We start from the raw sequence: 8,768 nt of genomic DNA on the forward strand, positions 1-8,768 counted from the left end.
CTCCTCTGTGTTCCTGCTCTCCTGGGATCCTATTGCTCCCACAGCCTCAGTTCCCACTTGTAGGCTGATGACCTCCAGGCCAATATAGCTGACCCAATTCTCTCTCCTGAGCTCAAAACCTCTGTACTCCCCAAGCCACTTCCACTTCAATATTGTACTAGAACTTCACACTTAATGGAACTTTCCTCAATCCCCACCCAGACCCACTACTCTTCCTACTTCCCTGTTCCAGTGAAGGGTTTCCACAGCCATATTTCCCCAAGTCAGTGATGGGTGCCATCCTGGCCTCCTGCCCCTCATCCAATTAGCCTATCAATTCTACTTCCTAAATACTGCTCCAGTCGGCTCATATCACTTCATCTTTGTTGTGACTACCCACGTTCAAGCTACCCTAACCCCTAGACTGGATCTTGTAATAGCCTGCCAAGGGATCTCTCTGCCTCCAGCCTTAGCCCCTCCAATTTCCAGGTGGACATCTCACTAAAATAAAAATCTGCTTTTGTTACCCTTCTGCTTAAAACCCTCTTAATACAAACTCCTTGACGAAGTATAAAGGTGTGTCATTATCTGAGACACACCTTCTCCTACCTCCAGTCATCTCTCTTGCAATTGCATTCCCATACATACTGTTCAGTTAAGAAATGGTAAACCCACTTTCAGTTCCCAGAATGTGTCCACTGTCTTACCTCTGGTACTTTGCACATGCTGTTCCCTCAAGTCAGAATGCTTTGTCCCCACCCTCATCCCTTGTCACTTCTAACTCCAGCTTTTCCTTGAGGTCTCAGTTTAGATGTCACTTCTTCTGGGAAGCCCCCTGGATCCCCATGCCTGAGACAAGTGCTCCTCCTCTGGGCTACCAAAACACCCATCCTGCCCTTGTGTAATGGATTGAATTGTGTCCCCCAAAAATATGTGTCAACTTGGTTAGGCTATGATTCCCAGTATTGTGTGGTTGTTCTCTATTTTGTGATTGTTATAATTTCCTATGTTATAAATTCTAATCTCTGCCTGTGGTTAATGAGGCAAGATTAGATTATGTTAAAGAGAATTAGGGTGGGATGTAACACCTTTACCCAGGTCACAGCCCTGATCCAATGTAAAGGGAGTTTCCCTGGGGTGTGGCCTGGTTGCAAGAGATAAAAGGATAGGGAAGCCTGCAGAGAGATGGGGACCTCATACCACCTAGAAAGCAGTGCCAGGAGCAGGGAGCAGAGCGTGTCCTTTGGACTTGAGGTTCCTGTGCTGAGATGCTCCTAGACCAAGGGAAGACTGATGCATCACAAGGACCTTCCTCCAGAGCCAACGAAGAGAGAAAGCCTTCCCCTGGAGCTGGTGCCCTGAATTTGGACTTCTAGTCTAGTAGACTGTGAGAGAATAAACTTCTCTTTGTTAGAGCCATCCACGTGTGATATTTCTGTTATAGCAGCACTAGATGACTAAGACACCTTGTAATATCACTATCACTCAAATTGTAATTGCCTGGTGCCTTGTCATTCTCTTCCAGTTGATTGTCTCTGACCAGGTCTTCACCCTAAGCTCAAAGTCACCATGGCTCCCAAACCCTCTGGCTATGAACCCGCTCTTAGGTACAGGACCATGGACCAGCAGCCACAAGTTGGCGTCACTGTCACTTGGCCCTCTGAACAGAGGCCTCAAGTGGGAGTGGATCCCAGGCTGGCCCCAGATGGGTCTACCGCCTGAAGGTTCCTCCTTTCCTCCCAGCTCTTCAGTTGTCCCACCTCCATGCAGTTTCTCACCATTTGGCTCATTCTGACACTCTCTTCCCAGCACACTGCATCCCTCTTGAGCAACCTTTGAACTCCCTCTCCACTGGTAGGGACTAAGGCTCCCTGGGGGAGGAGGACTTAAGGGGTCTTTGTCCTTCTCTGCCATCTGGTCTATTTCTAGAGGGCAAGTGCTTTACCTTCAGCTGCAGGCACCCACTCTGCAGGAACTGGTAGGTCAGGTCTCCGTTGAGAGGTCCCAGGAGGCTGCAGGACAGACATTTGAGGACATGGTCTTCAAAGCTGAAACCTGGTGGATCACATACCCCCATGCCCCTCGACTACCCCTGACCTCACTCCCTCTTTCTCTGATTCTCAGGATCTGCCACCCCATCGGCCTCTGGGGGCACATTTCACCCCTGATTTCTCCAACCACGTCCTTCCTCATCCTCATGGCACAATTTCATATTAAAAAAAAAAAAAAAAAGCAAGAAGTACAGAGATTTCCAGAATACAGGTCTTTGAGTGTCTTACAGCCAACTGCCCGAGTAGGCCTCAGGGCCAGGCCCATTAGTTAAGACAACAGCAACAATAAGGACCACAATTATTGAAAGCTTTATATTTAACCTCTCATAGCCCTAAAAATAGGGCTACACCTTTGGACAAATTAGAAAAAAGGTGATCCCTCTGGGTGAACCAGCCTTTTGGGCAGAATCACCCTTGGGCAACCAGCTTGGTTAAAGAAAACAAAGGTGTCCCTTTCTCCTAAGCAGGGCATAGCCCCAAGCCAGGGTGCCCAGTTTGGCCAGTTGAGCACTGGCTGGGTTTTAGCCCACAATCACCCTTTCCACAACTCATAAACTGCACAAATATATGCTGTTTTGTCTGGGAGGTAGGGATTAAAATTCCCACTTTACAGATGAACAAACTGAGGCTCAGGGAAGATGAGGTGGGGCTGAAATGCCACCTCCTGGCCCCAGGATCTCTGGGCTGTGGCCTCAAAGGGCAGGTACCACCCAGCCAGTGCCGCTGCTCACCTCCCTGTAGCACCTGGTCCTAGTCCTAGCTGGCTGTTGGCTGTTTCAGGCGCTCCTTGGACCTTTTCCAGAGAGTGTGTCCTAGTGGGAGGATGGCAGAAGGGCTGGTGCTGCTGCTCCCAGCAGCTTGGTCACAGGGTCCAGCCCCAATCAGACAGGGCCCCTCTCCACCCCTTGAATGGAAAGCTGTTCCTAATTTGTCCAGAGAAGACAAAGCCATTCCCAGCTCGGTAGGCCAACTTGCCCACCCCCAATTCCCTTTGAGTCCCCCTTCACCTGACAACAGCCATTCAGCCCTTGTTGCTATTTCTTGCTCTGCACCATCAGCAGGACCCAAAACAGTGGCTCCAGAAGTCAGTCTCTAAATCATCAGCCTGGTCTAGGAGTGTGGGCGCCTGCCCCTGCCTGTAGCAGGCGGGGGGTGGGGGGCAGTGTCCTGAGGCTGGGACAGAGCTGCACCCTGGGCCCAGGGCTTGGATTTCTACAGATCATCTTCTTGGGGCTTTGTGGGTCAGGCTCTGAGTCTGGGGCTGCCGGAGGAGAGCAGCGGGAAAGCCCTGAGAAGGCACATGGTGAGAGAGCCAAACACTCCCCAGAGCACCCAAGGAAACAGACTGATCTCCAGGCTGGCGCCTCCTCCAGGTGGCCTTCCTGCCTGCGGCACCTGCTCCGGGATGTCTGTGATGATGTGTCTGCTCTCTCCCTCTTATCTAGAGCAGGGGGGAGGGTATTATTATTAAGAGCACGACTTTGGAGACAGACTGAAAAAACAAACAAACAAACAAACAAAAACAAATCCACTGCCATCAAGTCGATTCCGACTCCTAGAGACCCTACAGGACAGAGCAGAACTGCCCCACAGGGTTTGCAAGGCTGTAAATCTTTACGGAAGCAGACTGCCACGTCTTTCTCCCATGCGGGGGAGTTCCAACTGCTGGTGGGTTCAAACTGCCACCCGTTTGGTTAGCAGCTGAGCACTTTAACCACTGTGCCACCAGGGCTCCTCAGAGCCAGAGTACCTGGGCTCACAACCTACCTCTGACCCATACCAGCTGTGTTGCCCTCAGTTAATCTCTCCATACCTCAGTTACCACATCTGTAACATGGTAGTAATAACAGCCAATATATAGGATGGTTGTAAGGATTAAGTGGGGGTATATAGAAGTGCTCTGCATAACGTGTGGTAAGCTCTCAAAAGCGATCACTGTGGTTATTATCATAGCACACAGAGCACGTAGTACAGGGGCTCTTGGAATCGTCTACTACACAGAGCCTCCAGTCTTAGGTTAAAAGTTGGCAGTGCTTCAGTGTGTTGAATGAATGGATGACTTATTAAAAATTAGTTGACCTAAATGCAGTATGGCATCCTGGACTGGATGCTGGAACAGAAAAAGGACATAAGTGGAAAAATGGGAAGTCTGAATAAAGTCTGCGGTTTATTTAGTAGTGTTATAGCAGTGTTAATTTCTTTGTTTAAAGCTATACCACGGTTATGTAAGAAGTTAACATTAGGGGAACCGGGTGAAGGGTATACAAGGAGTATCTCTACTGTCCTTATGACTCTCTGTAAATCTAAAATTATTTCAAAATAAAAAGTTTTAAAAATTAACTGACAATTACTGAAGGCTTGAAACTAAGTGCTTTGGGTACATCATTTCTTTCTTTTTTTAGTTTCACCCACAATGGTTTGTTTCTTTAAAAAACATGAATCAAATGTAGCAAAATATTAAGATTTGATCATAGTGAGTTGTGGAAATGTAGGTGTTAGTTATTTCTTTTTCTTTTTTTTCTTTTTTTGGTATCCTTAAAATATTTTATAATTTTAAAAAACTATAAATAAATAAATTGCCTAATGTCTAAATTAGAAACATCCTACTCTATATATTTAGGTTTTGACACCCATCAAGTCAAATGGATTTTAGGAAGCATTCCAAATTAGAACGGTACCATTGTTACTGGCTTCAGGCCAAAAATACAGTAAATTCACACGTCATCCTTTTAAAACCTGCAAGAAGCTTTATTATGGATAATCTTGCTTTGACAAAAAAGATAATGATGACCCAGTTTATAGCGTGTAGATAAAATAACTGTGATCAAAGAGAAGCTAAGCCAGTCAGTCAAACTATACATCATTTCTTTTAATCTTCCCAACAACCTGGTGGCGTAGGTCCTATTATCACCATTTTACAGATGAGAACAAAGGTGCAGAGACTTCAAGCCAGAACAGCAGCTAACATTAATTGAGAGTTTATCATATACCTGTGCATCAGTCTGGGCAGGGTAATGGCTCTGACAAACACCCCAAAGCCTCAGTGGTTTAAACTCAACAAAGCTTTATTTCTCACGACACAGACTGATTGGTGGGTTGGAGTGACCAGCGAGCAAGCAGGAGTATGTAGAGGTCAGATGCATCACTTCCCCTCAAGTCTCATGGGCCAGAATGCAGTCTCGTGGCCACTCCCAACTGCAGGGGAGGTTGGGAAATGTAGTCGAGCAGGTACCCAGAAAGAAGAGGAAAATGCACACATTGGTGGTCATGAGCAGGCTTTCCCACAGCCAGTCAATGATATCAGAGAGCTTTGTATGTATCAAGCCATGTAATCCTCATAAGCCCTAAAAGGCAGATACTATTATTAATAGTCTCATTTTACTGATGAGAAAACTGAGGTTCAAAGAGTTTAAGTAAACTTTTTCAAGGTCACTTAGCTAGCAGTGGTAGAATCACACAACAAACTCAGGCAGTGAGCCTGTGTTCTTGAACACTTGTTAGGCCTTGATTCTGGGTTGGCCTCAGTGACTTGCTTGACCAACAGAATATGGCAGAAGTGGCATTCTGGGACTTCTAAAGCTGGGCCATAAGACGTATTGCAACTTTTGCCTGGGTGTCTTGGAACACTCTTTTGGGAACCCTGAGCCACCATGCAAGAAGTCTGGTGACCCCAAGATTGCCATTCTGGAAAAGCATGTGTGGGCAACTGGTTGACAGTCCCAGCTGAGCATAGCCTTCCAGACATCTCCATCAACATTTGAGTAACATCTTCTTGGGCCCTCCAGATCGGCACATCTGCTAGCTAAATAGCATCAAATGACCTCCATCAACACCACCTGGAACAGAACTGTCCATCTGAGCCAGCCTGCCTGAATTACTGACCCTCAAAATCAGTAGATATAAGAAAATGGCTCCTTTAAACTTTAAACCAAAAATATGCCCTGAAATCTTAAAACCAAACAATAGTTTAGCTTAAGTAGTAAAGAGTGTCTGCCTTGAGCATTATGTTCTTTTAAGATCTATCTATACGGGATCGAAGGAGCCCTGGTGATGCAGTAGTTAAATGCTTGGCTGCTAACTGAAAGGTCGGTGGCTCGAACCTACCAGCTGCTCCATGGGAGAAAGATGTGGCAGTCTACTTCAGTAAAAATTATAGCCTTGGAAACCCTGTGGGGCAGTTCTCCTCTGTCCTATAAGGGTCACTATAGGGTCACAATGAGTCGTGATCGACTCGATGGCAATGGGTTTGTTTTTGGTTATACGGGATCAAATTGACAACAGCAACTAAAAAGATTAGATAGGAAACTTAGGGAGCAGTAAGTTTATGTTAATGGGAGAGGAAAAGAAGAATGGTCGTGCAACTCAAAGAACATAATCAATGTCACTGAATTGTACAGACAGAAACTGTTGAATTGGTGCATGTTCTGCTGTGTATGTTCTCAACAACAACAACAAAATAAAATAAATTATTAAAAAAAAAAAAAGAAAAAGGCTCTTGTTTTCGTGTTGTTCATTACACAGCAATAGATAACCAGCACAGCGGCAGAGCCAGATCCAGAATCCAGTCTGACCAAAAGCCCCAGCCCTGAGCCACTAAATCAGCCTCTGGAGAAATGGGTGGGTGATAAAAGGACAGAGCAGCCACACCTATCCACCCCCAGCAAGTGCAGGAAGATGAGGGTCCACATCTACAGAGGAATATATATGACAATTCAGCCCTGGACTGTATCTGCCCAGAGCCCCACTTGAGGTGGGAGGAGATGATTAGGGGTCCTTGAGGAATATTGGTGGCAAAGGCCTTGAGGTGGGCAGTGTGAGAGGCTGCCAGAAAGGGCACCCCCTCCCTCCCTCCCATGGCTCCATCCTGATCTCCAGCCACCCCACCTTTGAGGCCAGCAGACTCCTGCTGAGAGGCCCAAGACTTCCTGCCCACCACGAGGTCCCCTGCAGGTCTGCTGCCTCTAGTTCCCAGCCTGGCCTTGACGGCTACCTCCTCTCTTTCCTCTCCCACAAGGGATGGGAAGGGCAGCTGCCATATGGACTCCACAGCCACCGGGGCCTTGGGGAGACCTAGTCTGGGAAATACTCAAAGGGAAATATCCCACCCCGCCCAGGCACTACCCTGGTGATACCAGTCAAGCTACGGGAGATGTTCTACACTCCCTAGCAGGCAAGAGGAACCAGTTACCACTGTTCTCTTTTTCCTTAGATCACCTGGATCTTCTCAGTTCACTCCCCCAAGTTTCTGCATTAATCTCCTCATCCGCGCTTCCTGAGCCATTTGATGTCAGGGTCAGCCTGGGCCTCTCTCCCTGGAAGCTGCTAGAATTTCCCCTCCTCTGAGATTTCCTGCACCCCAGCTGTTACTTCAGAGCCTCCCATCAGCCCGTCCACCTGCCCTCCTTCCCTCAAGCCGTTTCCCCTTCCACATCCCTGCACAGGTATTCTGGCTTTGCCGCCTGTGCCCTCAGGGCCTCGAATGGGGCTCCTGTGGGCCATAACCGTGACACAGCCAGACTAGCTTCCAAGCGCTCTAGGGCTCTAGCTCAGTGATGTTGTTGACTACCAGAACCAGTGTCGCACAAGGTGATCACAATCAGGCTGTTTCTAAAAGTGCATCGTTTGGATTTACTTTCACATTCTTTCAGAATCCTATACATGTTCAGTGAAACCTGTGAGAGCCGGAACTCCGCAGGACTGTGTTGTTTTTCCAGATGTCACAAGTTTTCTGCCTTTGACAGGGTTCAGTCTTACCACTTTTCTATTGCTTGTTTTAGTGGAAAATATTTGAGTTTTCCTTCTCTGACAGGTTTCCACCGTACACAAGGTTCCGGTTTCACAGGTTTTACTGTATATGATTTATAAACTTTTGCCAAGCAATTTTGCATACACACAGGTTCTGCATTCTATTATAATTTTCTTAAGTGTGGCTGTAAACTTACATTAGGGTATTAGGCTGTAATGACAAATGCAGCCCTCCTAAGTAAAATCCCTATTCTCCAAACACCAGAATAACAGCTTTTGAAAAGAGTCTTACAGGCTCACTAGAATCCCAGCTCACCTTTATTCTGGTACTTCGTTTAGAGATTAAGACAGAAAAGTTATATCTCTTACACATACAAAAAAAACCCTCCTCCCTTCTTCCAAGAAAACTGGAGTGGTCTGGCCAAAGTCTATGAGGATTCATACACAGTTCATAATACACACAAACACAAAGGCCTGAAGAAGGCTTATAAGAAAAATCTGGAGTGTCTTGGATTTTTCTTCCCCATTACAGCTCAATAAAAATATCTTCATACAAGTTCTAAGTAAGCAATCATTTTGCCAGCAGGATGGGGCTACCCACATCCCTGGGAGGCCGGCCTGGTGTGACTTGGGGGGAAGGGCAGGAAGCCAAAGCTGGCTCCTTCACCACCCCAACACACACAATGGGCTCCTCTAGGAACTGGGAACAGCCCATGCTGTGGCGGAGAGTAGGTTCCTCAGGGATTACCTGAGGAAACATCTCTGGTGGCAGAAAGGTAGGGCAGGCCAGGCTGTGAAGTCTAGCCTCCTCCTTTCCGAAGCCCCTCTCAGTCTGCAGCCAAGAGGCCAGCAGGGGCTAAGCCCTGTAACAGACATAATACATGTTTTTAAAATTTTATTGTGATAAAATATATATAACAAAAAATTTGCCATTTTAACCATTGTTATTATGGGCAATGTTTCATTCTGTTGTACATAGGGTTGCTATGAGTC

Source organism: Trichechus manatus, unplaced genomic scaffold, assembly GCF_000243295.1.
Source record: "Trichechus manatus latirostris isolate Lorelei unplaced genomic scaffold, TriManLat1.0 scaffold00106, whole genome shotgun sequence".
Classification (NCBI taxonomy): Eukaryota; Metazoa; Chordata; class Mammalia; order Sirenia; family Trichechidae; genus Trichechus; species Trichechus manatus.